Source organism: Crinia signifera, chromosome 11, assembly GCF_055691185.1.
Source record: "Crinia signifera chromosome 11, ASM5569118v1, whole genome shotgun sequence".
Lineage (NCBI taxonomy): Eukaryota > Metazoa > Chordata > Amphibia > Anura > Myobatrachidae > Crinia > Crinia signifera.
Window position 1 is genome coordinate 48,244,098 of NC_139227.1, and position 22,140 is coordinate 48,266,237.

The 22,140-nt window shown below is 47.8% G+C and overlaps 1 long non-coding RNA gene across 1 annotated transcript; it reads right to left on the reverse strand.

Moving 5' to 3' along the window:
- Positions 1 to 5,623: 5,623 nt before the first annotated feature.
- LOC146045883 (uncharacterized) lies at positions 5,624 to 15,005 on the reverse strand. Its single transcript, XR_014465654.1, has 3 exons — positions 14,905 to 15,005; positions 6,890 to 6,971; positions 5,624 to 6,129 (listed from the first exon to the last, which is right to left on the reverse strand). It is a non-coding gene; the product is annotated as an uncharacterized LOC146045883 (long non-coding RNA).
- Between the last annotated feature and the right edge of the window lie 7,135 nt (positions 15,006 to 22,140).

Consider the following 22,140-nt stretch of genomic DNA (forward strand, 5'->3'; position numbering starts at 1 on the left):
TATAAAACTACATACCAGGTGTGTGGAGCTGGAGCAGTAACCAGCTGCTGGAAGGCTGATATCTCTGGTTCTGGTAACAGTAGAGACAAGCTACTAGTGTCCATCAAAGGGGGAGAGTCCCAGCTTTTGGAATATACCCTCAGAAAAACTCTAAGTCAGAGAGAACCTGAAATATCTGACTGGGAAGAGCAATTAACAGGCTTGGATGGGGACCACTGCTTTGAAGTCAGATATCTCCGGTTCCCAAGGGCCGATTTTTTTAATTCTTATACTCTTGGAAAGAGGGGACCCTCAGCTTTCAGTCTAGGGCCCTTAGACTCCTGGGGGGGGGTTTCTGGGTACTCAGAAACCCCCCCTGCGTGCGCTACTGGGGAGCTGCTCGGGTGAACATGCAACTCAATCTGGCTAGAAAGCATCAGATAGTATAGTGTAGTACAGCTGTGACGTCATATCGTATATGATATCTTATGCACATTGGGGGTTATTCTGGTTCACTCGCAAAGGCAAATTCCTTCTCAAATGGACAAAACCATATGCACTGCAGGTGGGGCAGATGTAACATGTGCAGAGAGAATTAGGTTTGGGTGGGGTTTTACTACAAAGTGAGATCTATATTGCAGTGTAATTATAAAGCAGCCAGTATTTACCCTGCACAGAAGCAAAATGACTCATCCAAATCTAATTCTCTCTGCACATGTTACATCTGCCCCACCTGCAGTGCACATGGTGTTGTCCATTTGAGAAGGAATATGCCTTTGCGAGTGAACCAGAATAACCCCCATTGTACGTTATTTTAAGCACAAATTTTATGCTTTTGACCACTGGGACTCTCCTGGGAAATCGTATACAATATCATACGGAACATAAATCGTACCGTGGGTACGCACCTTTACACTCAGGATTAGAACCTGTCTCACTGGAGGCAGACACCTTACTGATAGCGCTATTTGCTCCTGCACAGAAAGTATGCAGAGTATGCAGTACTGTGGTAACTTCATACAGGGCAGGATTAAGGGGGGGAGGGGGGGAGGGATATTTCATGGCATCGGTGCCAATTTATGTTTTTGCTTGTGGATGCTCAAGGCAAAAATATAGGGGAGTGGCTTCATTCATGGGGAAGGGGCGTGGCCACAAAATAATACCAATTTACATTACGCAGCACAGTTGACTCCAATATTCAAATTATGGCAGCAGGGTTCCCCTTTTTACTCATTACAGCAGCAGAGCAGAGTCCCCCCCCCTTTTTTTTTTACACATTATGGCCAAATACATAAATGCCTCCACAGTGCCAATGGGAGGGAGGGGAAGGTTACAGTTAGGCACTAGGGTAGGGGTTAGGGCTTGGCACTATTAGGAGGGTTAGGCTGTGGGAGGGGATGGTTAAGACTAGGCACTATTAGGAGGATAAGGCTGTGGGAGGAGAGGATTAGAGATACCAGTAGGGGGAGGGTTAGGTTGTGAGAGAGGAGGGTTAGGGTTAGGCACTAGAGAAATAGTTTGACTGCTTGAGTATTAAGAGGGTTAGGCTGTGGGAGGGGAGGGTTAGGGTTAGACACGAATGGGAGAGTTAGGCAGTGGGAGGGTTATGGTTAGACACTAGTGGAAGGGTTAAAGTTAGGCACTAGTGGGAGGGTTAGGGTCAGGCACTAGGGGGAGGGTTAGGCACCAGTGGGAGGGTTAGGGTTAGGCACTAGTGGGAGAGTTAGAGTTAGGGTTAGGCACTAGTGGAGGGATAGGCTGTGGGAGGGGAGTAGGGTTGCCACCTCTCCCGAAATTCCGTGATTCTCCCATTTTTAGTGGCAACCGGGATGCTCCCGGAATCCGGGTGTCTAAAAAAGTCTCCTGCCCTCCATTGCCTCTCCGCAGTGTCCAGGGCCGTCTGTGGCGCCGCTGCGCCTGCCAGGCCTGCCTCTGCAGCCTTACAGACACGCTTGCAAAATGTCATCATCTTGCGAGTTTTTGTCCTTCAGGCCCGCTGCTGCCCACTGGAGACTCTGACCGGCCTCCCTGCCTCCAATGGCGCCTGTGTAAGCCTACAACAGATCTGACAGGCAAGGCTGCGACTCTGCGTTCGGGCATCCTGGGTGGCCTCCTCTCTGCTACTCCCGGCGGGGCAAATTGCCAAACACTCCTCCTCCTGCTGCTGCCAGCTGGGGGGGGGGGGTATCTCCACGAATCGATGATGAGTGAGATGGCAACCCTAGAGGGGAGGCAGTGTGGGGGGGTGTTAATACTGATATTTATATAACCAGAAGAACAATAAGTGAAATGCGCAGTTTACGTAGTCTTTCCGTAACTTGCGTACCCTTTATCTCTAGCTACGTGCGAACAAAGCGTAGCGGACCTTTTCCGTGTATTGTACACGCTGGATCAGTTACAGTAATACCAAATCTCTTCGCAGTACTTAGTACTTAAACTGAGAATACCTTTTATGGACAATGTCCATAATAAACCTTTATCGCCAGATGCGAATGAGACTCGAGACAAGGATATAACAAAGGGAGGAGATAGATTCTCCAAACAGTGTATTTAGTCCCTAGCGGACAAAAGGGGGTTACAGAAAGAAGAAATACAGGATAACACGTGATACAATTCCCTTAACAATACTAATACACTTTAAACTAACAGGGGAACAGAAACAGATACAGAATATAATCAGCCACATTGAACAAACAGGAATACAAATGTCCGGTCGGAGCTCGCTATATTCAGATTGAACTATGGTGAAATGGATAGATGCAGAGCCAAAGTGACCGAGCCAGCTCAGGGATAGCTATTTTATAGGGTCCAAGAAGGGGGGTCAAAGGCCGTTGTAATTGGTCAAGGGTTCGAATGTCCAGTCCTCAGTGATTGGGGCAAAGAATTACACTTGAATAGGATTGGTGCAGGGGGAGTGTACTCCAGTGTCCTTTGTGTGTTGGCCTCGTCGTCGGGGTCGTAAAAAGCAACAAGAACCGGTTATAACTTGATTTCCTTTGTCTCACACAGTTTAGCAGAAATAGTACATAGAATATGGATTTTGTCCGTAACTCTCGGACCTTATGGTTTGCGAAGTTTTCGATACGACCGGAGTGCTGCGCATGAGAAACGGAACATAACGATACTAAACATTATACAGACATAATTGTGTATTGCTGATTAACCTATGTGTGGTGCACTAAACCTTTAATAAACTATATTTTATTTGGTGTAAATTTGGTATTATGAATTTATGTGTATTAGTATGGCTGCGCTTATGGTCAACTTTGCTACACAGACTCGGTATAATACTTTATTTGCGCAACTCTGCGAACCAAAATGGCGGCCATACTATCCTAAAATGGCGTGTGTGCAACTCGACTTTAACAGGGGGGGGGGGTTTAGGATTAGGCTAATTAATTTCTGCTGGTGGTCATCATCACTCGACTACCAGACGGAGCCGACACAACCAGAGCCCTGATAGCAAGTGATCATTGCACAACTGTAACTATTTTGTTGAGATTCTGATCCTGTCAACATTTCATCATGCTCAATGTCGATATTACAACTATGACTATGAAGACATTTTCTTGTCGGCATTATGAATAACTACATGATGAATGTCAAAAAATTATACCAAACCCCTGTAGATCAGTGTTATACTAAGTGTATACAGTGTAGATCAGTGTTATACTAAAAGTGTATACAGTGTAGATCAGTGTTATACTAAGTGTATACAGTGTAGATCAGTGTTATACTAAGTGTATACAGTGTAGATCAGTGTTATACTAAGTGTATACAGTGTAGATCAGTGTTATACTAAATGTATACAGTGTAGATCAGTGTTATACTAAGTGTATACAGTGTAGATCAGTGTTATACTAAGTGTATACAGTGTAGATCAGTGTTATACTAAGTGTATACAGTGTAGATCAGTGTTATACTAAGTGTATACAGTGTAGATCAGTGTTATACTAAGTGTATACAGTGTAGATCAGTGTTATACTAAGTGTATACAGTGTAGATCAGTGTTATACTAAGTGTATACAGTGTAGATCAGTGTTATACTAAGTGTATACAGTGTAGATCAGTGTTATACTAAGTGTATACAGTGTAGATCAGTGTTATACTAAGTGTATACAGTGTAGATCAGTGTTATACTAAGTGTATACAGTGTAGATCAGTGTTATACTAAGTGTATACAGTGTAGATCAGTGTTATACTAAGTGTATACAGTGTAGATCAGTGTTATACTAAGTGTATACAGTGTAGATCAGTGTTATACTAAGTGTATACAGTGTAGATCAGTGTTATACTAAGTGTATACAGTGTAGATCAGTGTTATACTAAGTGTATACAGTGTAGATCAGTGTTATACTAAGTGTATACAGTGTAGATCAGTGTTATACTCCTCATTCCAGCAATGTGTTTAATCAATACATTTGTGGCCTTAGTGACCGGTTACAGTAACGTTGGTAGACAATGTCTAGGTGGACAGTCACTAGGTTGACCACTAATGGTTGACAGTGACTAGGTCGACACCTAAGAATGGTCAACATATCCTAGGTTGACACTGACAGAAGGTTAACACAAGCTTTAAGTTAATATGGACATGAATAAGGTGAGTTTTTCTATGTTGACATGAACACCTTATAAGTGTACTTCTTGCGCTGGCCATGCTTCGGGCGCGCGCCTCGCTGCGCAATGCACACTGTTATATTCGCGCTCTATACCCACTAGTAAAGTATGAAAAACCATTAAGAAAACATGAAAAACTCATGTCTACTTTATTCATGTTGTCCATGTCGACCTCAAACGTGTGTCAACCTTTTGTGAATATGGACCTAGGGTATGTCAACCTAGTCTCTGTTGACCATCAGTGGTCCACCTAGTGACTGTTGAGCTAGACATTGTCGACACAGGGACCGGACACCGTTTTGCTCATTAGTGTACTATATAATCACGGTAATGGTATCGCCTACATTAGGGCGAAGAATCAGTATTCATAGGAAGTAGGTTCTCATTCAAATAAATGTTATTTGGCTTTCATGTTTAATTCCACAACAAAACAATAACACTATGGGCCAGATGTACTAAGCTTTGAAATGTAATAAAGTGGAGATTGATAATGTACCAGCCAAACTGCCCCCAACTGTCATTTTTCAGACAGACAGTAGCACGGCAGCTAGGAGGTGATTGTCTGCTACTACTTAATACAGCCTGTCTTTTCTATGAAGCATCATTCACAACCCGTCCATATTTCCCAATATTTTCTAGGACAATTTCTCTAATTCTATATACGGCGTCTTGTCTTGGTGCAGCAGTGTCATCAGCGCCACTTATGAGTCATGGACAGGGGTGCCAAGAGAGGGGGGGAGCAGGTACAATTTACCCGGGCCCGGGCCTGTCAGGGGGGCCCTGGTCTGGACACACAGGTTTTTTTTTATTTGGTGGCAAGTACAAAATACTCTGTTCCTGGACTTCCCTGCCAGTGGTAGTTACAGAGGTTGGACTCCAGCACAGTCCAATATTCAAATAGGGGGTCACATCAACTGCCAGTGAGTCCAGGACAGTGATGCTTGGGGTGGCAGTATATACTGTATGACCCCCCCTTTTTGAATATTGGACTGTGCTGCAGGCTCACATCTGTAAGGGAAGTCCAGGAACAGAGCATTTTGTAACTAATGGAATGGGCCATGTTGGAGGGTATGTGTAAATCCTTTGCAAAGAGCATGTAACCCCTGGCAGAGCATGTTAAACCCTGGCAGAGCATGTAAATCAGGGCAGACAGGTTAACCCCTGGCAGAGCATGTTAACCCCTTAATATGCAATGAGCATTACGGTGTGTGGCATAGCGTGTAATGAGCATTATGTCATGTGGTATAATATGTAATGGGTGTGTGACGTGTAATAGGCATTACAGTGTAAATTTTTGTACGTGTATCCACCTTGGAAGCAGTGGGGTAACAACGGGTCCGCAGAGTGTGCGGGAGCTCCGTCCGTGGGGACCCCAGGAAGTCGTTGTACCGGGGCCCAGGATTTCTCTTGGCTGCCCTGGTCATGGATATACCGAGTACACAATAACTACGGTAGGGAGAAGCAGCGCTGGCAGGCCGGCACATTCAGTTCAGACAGCGCCACTGATGTCTTCTGCAGAGGCTCCGTCCTGGTCTGTGATACACAAAGAGAACAACAATTATTATAGGTCACTTATAAACTTGTGGGGCACATGTTATTTTGGCTGACGCATGCCCAGAACTGCGCATAGAATTCCCAGTGGCGCTGAACTTGCCCCTACTCTAGGCTGGTGCATAGCAGGCTGTTACGGCGATGGCCTCACTGTCTCCTGCTTACAATGCTGCTCAGATAGGACACACTGCTTAGCTGATGCCCTTTCTCGTCCTGGTCCGCAAACAGCACTGGCCACCGATGGTGATGCTGTCCTGCAGATAGATTCTACACATCGATGGAAATCACTGATGGTTAACTATTTAAAGTCCATCCCTAATATTTTGTAACACGCAACTGTTATGATCCTTGAGGGGCCTTATTAAAGTGAGGTCTCTGTGCCGGGGCGGCTCTGTTCCAGTTGGGCCAGTGTACGCTATATGCCGATCACCGTTGGCCAATCCCGTCTCCTTTTTTCAATCCTGTGTTTAGAGATCTGAAAAAAACTCAAACCCCGGTTACGGAAAAAAAACGTGAAAAACTCATGTTGACCGTTTCATGTTAAGCACCGTATTCTCTAGCTCTACATGAGCGAATATAAAGAAGCAGGCTCATTAGCAGCTCATTTCCCTGGCACGCAGCCCACACACTAGTGTAAGCCGTACAGATCCAACCCGACACCTTCTACACAAACACATTGAGGAGAGACTGATTGATTCAGACCAATGCACTCATTCAGTACAACGCGTCACGCTGACCCTACCCAGACATGGTGATTACATGCATTGTTCCGAGACGCTCATGTCTAGATCTTCTTCCAGCACGTCGGCATCAAGCGGCAGAATCTTAACGTGGCCCAAATATGTGCGAGAAACAGGGAGAAAAACAAACATTGTGACCATTTATAACCCTAAACACAAATTATAACACAATGTTGAGTTACATGCCTTTGGCAGTGAAGGAGTTAATCCTTACATGGACTTAGGGAGTATTCAGACCTGCTGGCTAGGCTGCGTTTATTCATAGCCTAGCGAGCAGGTTAATGCCGCCCTGCCGAACCCACGCATGCCCTGCTGCCAGCCAAATTCCCTCGCTATACACTTACACATCCGCTCACAAGCGCCCGCACAGAGGATTTCTCCTCTGCGCGTGTCCGAAGGCAAGCCCTGGACTTACTTTTCGGCTGCTTGTTCTTCTCCAAATTGGGGGTGGATGCTGAGGTCATGTGATGTCAGCCGCCCTCCCCGAGCAGGCAGGAGAACCCCTACATTGCTATGTCTACATACGCAGCCACTGGTACTCACAATTTTACAGCTACGAATCCAGCTGGAGAACTTGCATCATTTTTTCGCGCACTTAGATGCAGCTGCGGCGGCATTAGAGCACATCCCTGAATCAGGCCCTTTATTCCTTGTTGTTGAGTTTGTTAATAAGCCCCAAAATAGAGTTGCTGATAAATCAATAAGTGAACACTGTGTATGGAATATAGCAGCCTGTGATTGTGCTATGGGCCAGATTCATGTTTGCTCTGTAAGCTGCGAAGAACGCAGCTTACGGAGCACCTGAGACGCCACCCCGCTGAATAACCGCCCCCGCCTCCAATTGCAATTGATAACATGCAAGAGGGTGTGTAACGAGAACATATCCCCTCGCATGCCTTCGCTGCAGGAGAAAACAATCGATACACGCTGAACATCGAATGATTTCTCCTGCCTTTGCAAATAAAAGTCAGCGTGCATACGCAAACCCCGGCCATTGGGGAAGGGGTCAAATTTGTATCACTGGGAGTGATCCAGAATCGACCCCTATGTATGGCATCCAGTGGTTGTACTATATGCAGGATACGCATCTGGTGGTTGTACTATGTGCAGGATATGGCATCCGGTGGTTGTACTATGTGCAGGATATGGCATCCGGTGGTTGTACTATGTGCAGGATACGGCATCCGGTGGTTGTACTATGTGCAGGATACGTCGTCCGGTGGTTGTACTATGTGCAGGATGCGGCATCCGGTGGTTGTACTATGTGCAGGATGCGGCATCCGGTGGTTGTACTATGTGCAGGATATGGCATCCGGTGGTTGTACTATGTGCAGGATACGCATCCGGTGGTTGTACTATGTGCAGGATATGGCATCAGGCAGTTGTACTATGTGCAGGATACGGCATCCGGTGGTTGTACTATGTGCAGGATACGTCGCCTGGTGGTTGTACTATGTGCAGGATGCGGCATCCGGTGGTTGTACTATGTGCAGGATGCGGCATCCGGTGGTTGTATTATGTGCAGAATACGACGTCCGGTGGTTGTACTATGTGCAGGATACGCATCTGGTGAATGTACTATGTGCAGGATATGGCATCCAGTGGTTGTACTATGTGCAGGATACGCATCTGGTGGTTGGACTATGTGCAGGATACGGCATCCGGTGGTTGTACTATGTGCAGGATACGTTGTCCGGTGGTTGTACTATATGCAGGATACGGCGTCCGGTGGTTGTGCTATGTGCAGGATACCGCATCCGGTGCTTGTATTATGTGCAGGATACGGCATCTGGTGGTTGTACAATGTGCAGGATACGGCGTCCGGTGGTTGTACTATGTGCAGAATACGGCGTCCGGTGGTTGTACTATGTGCAGGATATGTTGTCCGGTGGTTGTACTATGTGCAGGATACGGCGTCCGGTGGTTGTACTATGTGCAGGATGCGGCGTCCGGTGGTTGTACTATGTGAAGGATATGTTGTCCGGTGGTTGAACTATGTGCAGGATACCTTGTCCGGTGGTTGTACTATGTGCAGGATACGTTGTCCAGTGGTTGTATTATGTGCAGGATACGGCGTCCGGTGGTTGTATAATGTGCAGGAAACGGCGTCTGGTGGATGCACTATGTGCAGGATACGTTGTCCGGTGGTTGTACTATGTGCAGGATACGGCATCCGATGGTTGTATTATGTGCAGAATACGACGTCCGGTGGTTGTACTATGTGCAGGATACGCATCTGGTGGTTGTACTATGTGCAGGATATGGCATCCGGTAGTTTTACTATGTGCAGGATACGGCATCCGGTGTTTGTACTATGTGCAGGATACGTCGCCCGGTGGTTGTACTATGTGCAGGATGCGGCATCCGGTGGTTGTACTATGTGCAGGATACGGCATCCAGTGGTTGTATTATGTGCAGGATACGACGTCCGGTGGTTGTACTATGTGCAGGATGCGGCATCCGGTGGTTGTACTATGTGCAGAATACACATCTGGTGAATGTACTATGTGCAGGATATGGCATCCATTGGTTGTACTATGTGCAGGATACGCATCTGGTGGTTGTACTATGTGCAGGATACGTTGTCCGGTGGTTGTACTATATGCAGGATACGGCGTCCGATGGTTGTGCTATGTGCAGGATACCGCGTCCGGTGGTTGTACTATGTGCAGGATACGCATCTGGTGGTTGTACTATGTGCAGGATACGGCGTCCGGTGGTTGTACTATGTGCAGAATACGGCGTCCGGTGGTTGTACTATGTGCAGGATGCGGTGTCCGGTGGTTGTACTATGTGCAGGATATGTTGTCCGGTGGTTGTACTATGTGCAGGATGCGGCGTCCGGTGGTTGTACTATGTGCAGGATATGTTGTCCGGTGTTTGTACTATGTGCAGGATACCTTGTCCGGTGGTTGTACTATGTGCAGGATACGTTGTCCAGTGGTTGTATTATGTGCAGGATACGGCGTCCGGTGGTTGTATAATGTGCAGGATACGGCGTCCGGTGGATGCACTCTGTGCAGGATACGGCATCCGGTGGTTGTATTATGTGCAGAATACGACGTCCGGTGGTTGTACTATGTGCAGGATGCGGCATCCGGTGGTTGTACTATGTGCAGAATACGACGTCCGGTGGTTGTACTATGTGCAGGATATGGCATCCAGTGGTTGTACTATGTGCAGAATACGCATCTGGTGGTTGTACTATGTGCAGGATGTGGCATCCGGTGGTTGGACTATGTGCAGGATACGGCATCCGGTGGTTGTACTATGTGCAGGATACGGCATCCGGTGGTTGTACTATGTGCAGGATACTTTGTCCGGTGGTTGTGCTATGTGCAGGATACCGCGTCCGGTGGTTGTACTATGTGCAGGATATGCATCTAGTGGTTGTACTATGTGCAGGATACGGCGTCCGGTGGTTGTACTATGTGCAGAATACGGCGTCCGGTAGTTGTACTATGTGCAGGATATGTTGTCCGGTGGTTGTACTATGTGCAGGATGCGGCGTCCGGTGGTTGTACTATGTGCAGGATATGTTGTCCGGTGGTTGTACTATGTGCAGGATACCTTGTCCGGTGGTTGGACTATGTGCAGGATACGGCATCCGGTGGTTGTACTATGTGCAGGATACGTTGTCCAGTGGTTGTATTATGTGCAGGATACGGCGTCCGGTGGTTGTATAATGTGCAGGATACGGCCTCCGGTGGTTTTATTATGTGCAGGATACGTTCTCCGGTGGTTGTGCTATGTGCAGGATATGGCATCCAGTGGTTGTACTATGTACAGGATACGGCGTCCGGTGGTTGTACCATGTGCAGGATACGCATCTGGTGGTTGTACTATGTGCAGGATATGGCATCCGGTGGTTGTACTATGTGCAGGATACGGCGTCCGGTGGTTGTACCATGTGCAGGATACGCATCTGGTGGTTGTACTATGTGCAGGATATGGCATCCGGTGGTTGTACTATGTGCAGGATACGGCGTCCGGTGGTTGTACTATGTGCAGGATATGGCATCCGGTGGTTGTACTATGTGCAGGATACGGCGTCCGGTGGTTGTACTATGTGCAGGATACGCATCAGGTGGTTGTACTATGTTCAGGATATGTTGTCCGGTGGTTGTACTATGTGCAGGATACGTTGTCCGGTGGTTGTATTATGTGCAGGATACGGCGTCCGGTGGTTGTATTATGTGCAGGATACGCATCTGGTGGTTGTACTATGTGCAGGATATGGCATCCAGTGGTTGTACTATGTGCAGGATACGGCGTCCGGTGGTTGTACTATGTGCAGGATACACATCTGGTGGTTGTACTATGTGCTGGATATGGCATCCAGTGGTTGTACTATGTGCAGGATACGCATCTGGTGGTTGTACTATGTGCAGGATATGGCATCCGGTGGTTGTACTATGTGCAGACTATGTGCAGGATACGGCGTTCGGTGGTTGTACTATGTGCAGGATATGGCATCCGGTGGTTGTACTATGTGCAGACTATGTGCAGGATGCGGCGTCCGGTGGTTGTACTATGTGCAGGATATGGCATCCAGTGGTTGTACTATGTGCAGGATACGCATCCGGTGGTTGTACTATGTGCAGGATATGGCATCCGTAGTTGTACTATGTGCAGGATACGCATCTGGTGGTTGTACTATGTGCAGGATACGGCATCCGGTGGTTGTACTATGTGCAGGATACGCATCCGGTGGTTGTACTATGTGCAGGATTCGGCGTCCGGTGGTTGTACTATGTGCAGGCTACGTTGTCCGGTGGTTGTACTCTGTGCAGGATACGGCGCCCGGTGGTTGTACTATGTGCAGACTATGTGCAGGATACGGCGTCCGGTGGTTGTACTATGTGCAGGATACGGCGTCCGGAGGTTGTACTATGTGCAGGATACGGCGTCCGGTGGTTGTACTATGTGCAGGATACGGCGTCCGGTGGTTGTATTATGTGCAGGATGCGGCGTCCAGTGGTTGTACTATGTGCAGGATACGGCGTACGGTTGTTGTACTATGTGCAGGATGCGGCGGCCGGTGATTGTACTATGTGCAGGATACGTTGTCCGGTGGTTGTATTATGTGCAGGATGCGGCGTCCGGTGGTTGTACTATGTGCAGGATACGCATCTGGTGGTTGTACTATGTGCAGGATACGGCGTCCGGTGGCTGTACTATGTGCAGGATACGGCGTCCGGTGGTTCTACTATGTGCAGGATATGATGTCCGGTGGTTGTCCCATGTGCAGGATGCGGCATCCGGTGGTTGTACTATGTGCAGGATGCAGTGTGCGATGGTTGTACTATGTGCAGGATGCTATGTGCAGGATACGCATCCGGTGGTTGTACTATGTGCAGGATACGGCATCCGGTGGTTGTACTATGTGCATGATACGCATCCGGTGGTTGTACTATGTGCAGGATACGGCATCCGTGGTTGTACTATGTGCAGGATGCGTCATCCGGTGGTTGTACTATGTGCAGAATGCGGCATCCGGTGGTTGTACTAGGTGCAGGATGCGGCGTCCGTTGGTTGTACTATGTGCAGGATACGGCATCCGGTGGTTGTACTATGTGCAGGATACGGCATCCGGTGGTTGTACTATGTGAAGGATACGGCGTCCGGTGGCTGTACTATGTGCAGGATATGATGGTTGTACTATGTGCAGGATACGGCGTCCGGTGGCTGTACTATGTGCAGGATACGGCGTCCGGATGTTGTACTATGTGCAGGATATGATGGTTGTACTATGTGCAGGAAACGGCATCTGGTGGTTGTACCGAATTATTAAAGTCCGGACTCATCTCTAATGGGCCCCATACATCAGCAATCACAATTTATGGATTTTCAGATATTGGGATATTTTGGCCAGATAAATGGATTTTCAGATCTATCCGACTTTGCCCACACATTACAGTTTTTTTCAGTGATCGGCAGATTTTTCCATCTAAAGATTGCATCTTCATATCTGGAAATTGCCCCAATCGATTGTCATTTCAGCTGTTCATAATGTAAATAGATGAAGAAAACGAATTGGGAATGCCCACACATATAAAAAAGATCTGCAGATAATACCAGATTATTAAACATGTTTAAAAACCTGATTAAGCAATCGATTGGCGATTGTGATTGGGATTGCCAAAAGGGGGAGCCCACACATCTAAAATTAATTGTGGCAATCATCTCCATATCTGAAAATTGTCACAATTAATTGCTGATGTATGGGGCCCTTAACATCACATTGTTCCCCCACCCTAAGCAGAGGCAACACTAATGGGCCCCATACATCAGCAATCACAATTTATGGATTTTCAGATATTGGGATATTTTGGCCAGATAAATGGATTTTCAGATCTATCCGACTTTGCCCACACATTACAGATTTATTTCAGTGATCGGCAGATTTATTGCATCTTCATATCTGGAAATTGCATCTTCATATCTGGAAATTGCCCCAATCGATTGTCATTTCAGCTGTTCTTAATGTAAATACATGAAGACAACGAATTGGGAATGCCCACACATATAAAAAAGATCCGCAGATAATACCAGATTATTAAGCATGTTTAAAAACCTGATTAAGCAATCGATTGGCGATTTTGATTGGGATTGCCAAAAGGGGGAGCCCACACATCTAAAATTAATTGTGGCAATCATCTCCATATCTGAAAATTGTCACAATTAATTGCTGATGTATGGGGCCCTTATGGGCCCCATACATCAGCAATCACAATTTATGGATTTTCAGATATTGGGATATTTTGGCCAGATAAATGGATTTTCAGATCTATCCGACTTTGCCCACACATTACAGTTTTTTTCAGTGATCGGCAGATTTTTCCATCTAAAGATTGCATCTTCATATCTGGAAATTGCCCCAATCGATTGTCATTTCAGCTGTTCATAATGTAAATAGATGAAGAAGACGAATTGGGAATGCCCACACATCTAAAAAAGATCTGCAGATAATACCAGATTATTAAACATGTTTAAAAACCTGATTAAGCAATCGATTGGCGATTGTGATTGGGATTGCCAAAAGGGGGAGCCCACACATCTAAAATTAATTGTGGCAATCATCTCCATATCTGAAAATTGTCACAATTAATTGCTGATGTATGGGGCCCTTTAATGGACTTTTTCTCAATATATATATTACACGTCTATATATGTATGTTACACGTCACCATCCTACCACCTGTAAGACTGTGGAAGGTCACAGAACAGACAAAGGAAACTCCACAGCTAAGTCTAGACCTTGCTTATGTAGCTACAAGACGCGTTTCATTTGATCTTTGTTAACACGTTGGTAAGGCACGCAGATGCAGTACATGTAGGAATTACTACTCTATATAGCATTTATGCAAGATCTAATACTGATTGCCAAGCCCATGTAATTCGACATAAAATCCAGACACAGTGGGGTATATTTACAAAGATGGGAGTTCTATTGCGGATGGGATGTTTCCCATAGCAACCAATGAGATTCTACTTCTAATTTATTTAGCACCTTCTAGTAGATAATAGATCGAATCTGATTGGTTGCTATGGGCAACATCCCATCTTCAGGCGCCACTATTGCCCACCGCCAGCAGCCCCTGGCTCCCACAGGTGAATGAGGTGGTCAGGTACCCTCGGACCACCCTGCAGTTTTGCCTATGGTTCCTTTATCCCTCTCCAAGCGTTGATAAATCTCCCCCTTAACTTCAGTTTGTAATCATTGCTTTCCCCTGCTGTTCACAGCAGCCAGAACCCTTCTCATTTTCCATTTAACAAAGCAAATATACAGCGTATTGTTTGCACAGAGTGACTATGGCAGAGAGGCCAAAACCACATTCTTATCTAGTTGCCTAGCAACAGAACATGGAGTCTGGGATCCAGAGCGGGGTATTCCCTCCGTTTCCTACTCCTATCATTAATACGTTTTAAAAATGAATTATTCCACAATCCTAATTACTAACATGACAAATGGCTGCACAATTCTTATGGCAACGAGCATAACGGGCCATGATACCTGCTGAACGATTGTGTTATTCATTGTACGCCAAACAGGCCATAGGCAGTACTGCTAGTATAGTCTTGCGGATTAAGCTGTAATGCCGATCAATCAATCCTAATACAAGAGAAAGAGAAATCAAGACTATTACAGACAAATAAATAATAAAATGTAAATTATTTTATTTAAATTTATTAATTGGGTTTTTGCGGCCACTTCCTGTTACCTCCCCCAAACAGTGTGGCCCAATATATAAATGGTTGAGTCTAGATGAAGATGTACACTACTAGACTACCTCGGCTCCCAGGTAGAGATGGGCCGTTCGCGAACGAACCGGGTCTTTTGAGCGGATCCCTCCCAAGAACTAATGAGCCGCCGATCTCAAAAAGGTGATCCGTTTCAGTTTGCAAAACATTTTCCTGATCTCAGTGCTGACACCTGTGGCAGCTGAGATGTACTACCTCTGTAGACTGAATACAGTGCTGTGACTACAATTGATAGAAAGATTAGCTGCCATCGGTGCAGGGATGGCCATCGGTGCAGACGCCATCGATGTTTGCCATCGATGGCGATTCTGCACCCAGCCATCGAGTAGTGTTTTTGCTCGGTCATGTATATTCCCCTTTTTTATTTTATTTAAAGCGAGCCGAGGGTCGGCCGATAAGATCCGTATCTTATCACTAGAAGATCCATGAGTCCCGGCTCAACTTAATGATCCGTTTTGGCCGGCTCTACTCTCACGGCACTGCGCAGTCACGCACTGCGCACTGCGCACAACCTACTGCTGTAATACTGCGGCGCAACTCCGCCCACTGGGAGGAGACGCCGATTGAAGGACAGACACTGGAACTGTACACTCCGGCGCGCTGGCACGCTTCATGTTCTCCCACTGCCAGCAGCAGCCAGACACTGTCCCCCGCCCTCCTCTGCACAAGCCCCGCACTTTTAATAGCCCTAATGGACACACATGGCCCTTGCCGTTACCACTATAGTGCCCCCTCTAAGCAATATGTAACGTCTTGCCGGCCACATGACGTTACATAGGCGTGGCTGTTCGGAGCTCTGCGTGGGTGCCGCTGATGGACAGGAGGCGGCGGCGGCAGTGCACCATATATACTCTGAGTCCTGAGTGACCCGTCGTATGTTGCTGTTCTAACACTGGTTTGCAGGAATCTATGACCTGCAAACCGGATTTGTTCTAGGGAACAGGATTGCCACCTAGCAACAGCAGGTGGGTTAGGCAGCAAGCCTCCCGAAAGTGCTGAGGGATAGAAAGTGAAAAAATTTTTCACTTACCTCTCCCTCTACAGCTACAGCGCCGCTGGAGGCGCGCGCGCGTGCGCGCTCGCGCACGCCGCGTCACGTGCACGCGCGCGCACACGTGAGCGCGCCCCCCAAGCGCTGGTCAGATTTTTTCGGAAGGTTACTGGTGGCAACCTGTCCTCCCAGAATATGGGAAGGTAAGATGACCTCCCGGTAGGTCTACTCCTAACGGGTACCTAGGTAACAAAGACTCAAAAACCCGTAATGCCTTGAAACCAGAAAAAGGTTTATTAACATGAAACCGGGAGCCCTTCTGAGAAACTGGGCTAACTAGATAATAGGACTATCTCTCTGTAAGGGAGATTGAGCTTCCTGAGCTGAATGTGTATAAGAAACTTGATTGCAGCCTGAGGATTAGCCGCCGACTGAGTGATGGAGGTCACTTCTGATCCTTATTGGCCGGTGCCTGTGGCTTCTTTTGGTCCCTCGGTGCGCCTGATGGGAAGAGAGAAGGATCTTTAGGACCAACTAATTTAACAGAGGAAGCGCCAGACCTAGCGACATTTGGTGCCAACCAAGGGTGGGTGGGTGGGAGCTGTTGCTAGGTGGCAATCCTGTTCCCTAGAACAAATCCGGTTTGCAGGTCATAGATTCCTGCAAACCAGTGTTTTGTTCTTCGGGAGGCTTGCCACCTAGCAACAGCAGGTGGGCAGACTACCACATACCTGGTGGTTGCTCTGAGAAATTCGATCTTCTGAAGATCGGTTGGTCTCCAATAGTGTCTTGCAAAGGTACGGGAGGAGGACCATCTTGCTGCTCGCATAATCGCATGCAGGGGGATGCCTTTCGCGGCCGCTCTAGTGGCAGCCGCTCCCCGCAGGGAATGGCTTTTGAATTGGTCCGTGTCTATACCCGCCTGTTTCATGGAAGCTACTATCCACCCTCTGATGGTGGATGGTCTAGCAGGGCGGTAGGGTTTCCTACAGGTGATGAAAAGTTGGGAGATGTTCTCTCTAATGAGCGCCGTTCGGGCCAGGTACAGTTCTAAACATGGTCGGTGGGATCCTTAATGATGTCGAATTCCACTATTGGTGTATTAAAGGACGAAGTTTTTGTATGCCCTTTCAGGATGATGTGGTAACCTGTTGGGGTACGTGATAACCACGGGTCCTCTATGTGGATTAGAGTTAGCTCAGCCCCTCTTGCTGCTATGGCCAGGGCTAATAGGGATGCTAACTTGCGGGAGAGTAAGATTATGTCCTCCACTGTATCTTGGGAAGACCAGAATGTAAGGAATGGCTCTATGTCCCAGGTATTAGAATACTTTGGTGTGAGGGGCCTGGAAAGGTGGATGCCTCTCAGAAGTCGGAGGTAAAGTTTATTATTCGTTAGATTAGGAACTAAAATAGCCAAGGCCGAGCCGTATGATCTTATGGTGGCAGAGGCTAACCCTGATTGGTATTTAGATGCTAGGAAGTCTAGGGCTAGATGGAGAGGTGAGCCCCGCGTCTGTAGGCTGCGTTGGCTTCTCCATGTGTCAAATTCCTTGATAATGGCCCCGTATCTGGATCTAGTTCGCGGTCTTAAAGACGCATTAATTAGTGCCCTTGTGGGAGATGCTAGGGCTCGGTCGGTCAGCAACCCAATAATATTGCCATCCACATGCACTGGGGAAGGGTCTCTAGTATGTCTGAGGTTCCCTGGAAGCAATCCCTGGACAGCCCCAGGGGGATCTTCGGGCCGATCCGAAGTTGGTTGACTAGGGGAAACCACACTCTGGATGGCCAAACAGGGTATACCAGAACTATGTGGGGTACCCGGTCCTCCCTGATCTTCTGAAGGACCTTCAGGAGAAGGGCTGGGGGAGGGAAGGCGTAAGGGTGCCGAAGGTCTGTCCAAGGGAAGGACATTGCATCCATCCTCCAGACTCCCTCGGTCCATATTCTGGACACGAACCGTGGGATCTGGGCGTTTGTGGGACTGGCGAAGAGATCTATTTCTAGGTCCCCGAATGCTTCTCTTATCTTTTGAAAAACCTGGCTTTTTAGAGCCACCGAGTCTAGAGAGATTCTTTCGCGAGATAGCGAATCTGCTAGCTCGTTTAGCTGGCCTGGGACATAAGATGCTACTAGGATAATATCCCTCTGTGTAGCCCACTCCCAGATCTCTAGGGCTTCCCTGCATAGGGAGATGGACTTCGTGCCCCCCATTCTGTTTATGTATGACACCGCTGTTGTATTGTCTAGGCACAGCTGTATGCGGGTGTTGGTCATGTGATTGGGAACTAGAGCTCTCAACGCTAGTTTCGCTGCTCGCAATTCTAGGATGTTTATGAACATCTGTGTCTCCTCTGCCGACCAGCTTCCCCGGACTGCCTTGTCCTGTGAGAAGCCTCCCCACCCCGTTAAGGAAGCGTCTGTGGTGATTGTCAAAGACGGTGGGGGGTCTATCAGGGGACGAGGAGGAGGGATAGGAAGAGTGTTCCAGTAGGACAGCTCTGTCTTTGCTTTCCTGGACAGGAATATTGTATCTTTCCATGCATAGTGAGCGTGTAGGAGCGATCTGAGGAGACCCTGCATCTCCCTGCACATCAGAGGAACATGACGAAAGCCTGGTGACATGGACAGCTCTGTCTTTGCTTTCCTGGACAGGAATATTGTATCTTTCCATGCATAGTGAGCGTGTAGGAGCGATCTGAGGAGACCCTGCATCTCCCTGCACATCAGAGGAACATGACGAAAGCCTGGTGACATGGCGATCATCTTGCCAATGATTGCGGCTAGGTCCCGCAGGGTTAGTCTGCGTTTCCCTAATGTCTTGTGGATAAATGATTGAGTGTCCCGCCATTTCTCTGGAGGGACTGCCAGTGAAAAAGAATGGGTATCCAGGTTGAACCCTAAGAATGTTATTGATTTTGTGGGGCCGAGGACGGACTTCTGTGTGTTTAGAGTGAAGCCCAGGGCGGACAGGAGAGATAAAGTCATGTCCCTGTGTTTCGTTAAAATCTCGCTGTCCTGGTGCACCAGTAATATGTCGTCTAAGTAAATGATGCACAGGATACCCCGCTGACGTAGATGGGATATGACTGCTTTCATTACCCGTGTAAATGTATAGGGTGCACATGAGAGGCCAAATACCATGACAGTCCACTGATATGTATTGCCTCTCCAGACGAATCTGAGAAAACGTCTGTGGTTGGGATGAACCGATATAGAATGGAAAGCTTCCTTCAGGTCTATCTTTATACAGAAGCAGTCCCTTGTCAGGATGTATGGAATGTCTGCTATGCCCTCCATACGGAATCTCTTGGTCTTGAGATACCTGTTTAGACCTTTGACATTTAATACTGGTCTTACGGAGCCATCCTGTTTGGCTATAGGGAACAAGTGACTTGTCCAGCCCGAAAGCCCTGGGTTCGCTGGCTCTATTTTTCCCTGGCTTAATGCTAATGCCAGGACCTCGTCTAGTTGAGGACTGCACTTCCTTGAACAAGGAATGCGGCTGAACTGGTGTGGGAACCGTAGTAGAGGGAGCTTCAGCCCGAATTGAATGGTCTTTAGTAGCCATTTGTCTGAGGAAATGCTTTCCCATTCTGCATAGGCTTGGCCCAGAGTTCTGTGGCATGTGGTGTGTGTGGGTACACTTACCGAAATTTCGGCCTCTCTTGGAGCTGTTCCAATTGTTTCCTGCCGATGTTCTGGAGTTATCGGCTGGTCTGCTACCGAACCCTCCGGTCTGGGTTCTTCTTGTTCCCTGGTATTCTCGGGACGGACCCGTGGGTCTCGAAGTCCGGCCCCCTTGGAGAAAGGGCCTCTTGAAGTGGTCACCCCCTTTCTTGAGGTCGGAAAAGGATTTCCTTGCCTTGTGGCGTATCTTGACCTCTTCTATGAATTGGGGCCCAAACAAGTCCGCATTTTCTAGATTGGGGAATTCTAGAGACTTAGGGGCTAAGTCTGCCAGGCCCGCTGCCGTGAGCCATCTGGATCTGCGGGTATTTGTGATGTGATTGAAGGTCTGTCCTATAATCAGTGTTGCTCTACTGATGGCCTTCAGAAGAGCCATTTTAGATGCTACCAGTGCATCCAGGGAGACGCTAGCTTCACCTTCCCTTTCTGCCTTGTCTAGGACATATAGTAGCGGACCAGCTGCGTCTGCTATCTTGTACTGAATCTTCTTCAGGGTACGGTCTGTGGTGTCATTTTGCCTTTTGTCACCCACAATAGACATTAGCGCTGGGTCAATGCCAGGCGCAAATAGCGCAGGAATGTCTGGTAGCCCTGTATGAGAGCGCAGTACCAACTCATCCTCCTTAACCAGTGCTGCTCTGAAAGCTAACTGAGCGAATTTCTGCACCTCAGAATTTTGCTTCAGTGCCCAGTGGGTAGCATAGAGCTTAGATGGAGGGGTCTTTCCTGCTAGCGCCACTCTGGCCATTTGGATGTCACTATATTCCCCCCTTTTTGAAGAAGCCGAAGTTCTGGTAACTTCTTCAGACTCCCAGTCCACTGGGGGAGGGGGGCTACTCCTGCGGGAGTACTGTGACGACCTGGCAGGTGACCCTTTGTGCTGTGAACGGGTACCTTCATGCTGCCTGCTACGGGCAGGAAAGTTATGCCAGCTACGGGCAGGGGATGTGTGCTTGCTCCGAGCACTATCAGGTTGCCTGCTACGGGCAATGCCAGGAAAAAGGGGTTTTTCACCTGAACAGGTCCCTTTTTTGGCAGACTTAATTTTATCAGTCTTTTTTAGACTTTTCCTGCGTGGAATAGGGCTCCCTGAGGTGTAGGGTGACCCTGCCTCTTCATGGGAAGACTCATTTACCTCAGAGTCTGAGTCAGTCTGCACCACTTTCCTGACTGACTTTTTCTTCCTTTTTGCTGGAATTTCCTCAGAAGAGGATGAATCACTTGAGTACTGAGAGAGTGCCCTCTTGTGGGCTCTCTCCGCTTTACTACTGCCAGGCATGGAGGACATATCCAGTGAGTCTGTGGCAGACACAGAAACGCTGTCCTCCATGTCTGCTGACAGAAAAAATCTGACCAGCGCTTGGGGGGCGCGCTCACGTGTGCGCGCGCGTGCACGTGACGCGGCGTGCGCGCGCGCGCACGCGCGCGCGCCTCCAGCGGCGCTGTAGCTGTAGAGGGAGAGGTAAGTGAAAAATTTTTTCACTTTCTATCCCTCAGCACTTTCGGGAGGCTTGCTGCCTAACCCACCTGCTGTTGCTAGGTGGCAAGCCTCCCGAAGAACAAACATGCAGCATGACCCTCATATTCCTGTCTGCCTTAAGGGAAGACCCTTGGAACGCCGAGACGAGGAGCCGTATAACAGAGGTCAGGTTCCTGTCAATCACAGGGTGGAGAGTTTAAGCATTCAACATACTAAGGGGGAGGGGAGGAACAGCGGTGTTAGAGGACACACTGGGACCAGAGAGGTGTATAGGGATGGCCATCGACCATCGAAGATTCGAAATCATCGATGGTTCATGGCCGATGTCGAATACTTTTGCCATCGATGGGGGAGTACCAGATGGTTTCCCTCCATCGATGGAATAGCAAAACGATGTTTTGCTGGTTTTTTTTTTTTTCCTAAAGTGCCGGGACACGGAGCATAGCAACACCTATTCTATTCTCCCTCTATGGGGGTCGTGGACCCCCACGAGGGAAAATAGCCAGTGGCCGTCGGGAACCCGGCTGTTGGTGTTTTGACAGTCGAGATCCCGACTGTCGGGACCCCGTCCGGCACCTGGTAATATTGGACAGAGGGGGATAACATAATAGTGGCCTGCAGTAAATGTACATGTGGATTTTCTGTATAAACCCTTATATGTGGGTTAAACCATTTACTCCCTATATCAATAAGCTAATTTAGTTCAAAAGGACTTTAATATTTATGTATATGTGTAAATATAGATCTTCTAAATTAATTTTATCTACATTTAATTGTCCAATTTTTTGTTGGGGGACACAATGCGCAGGGAAAGGTGTGAGCACA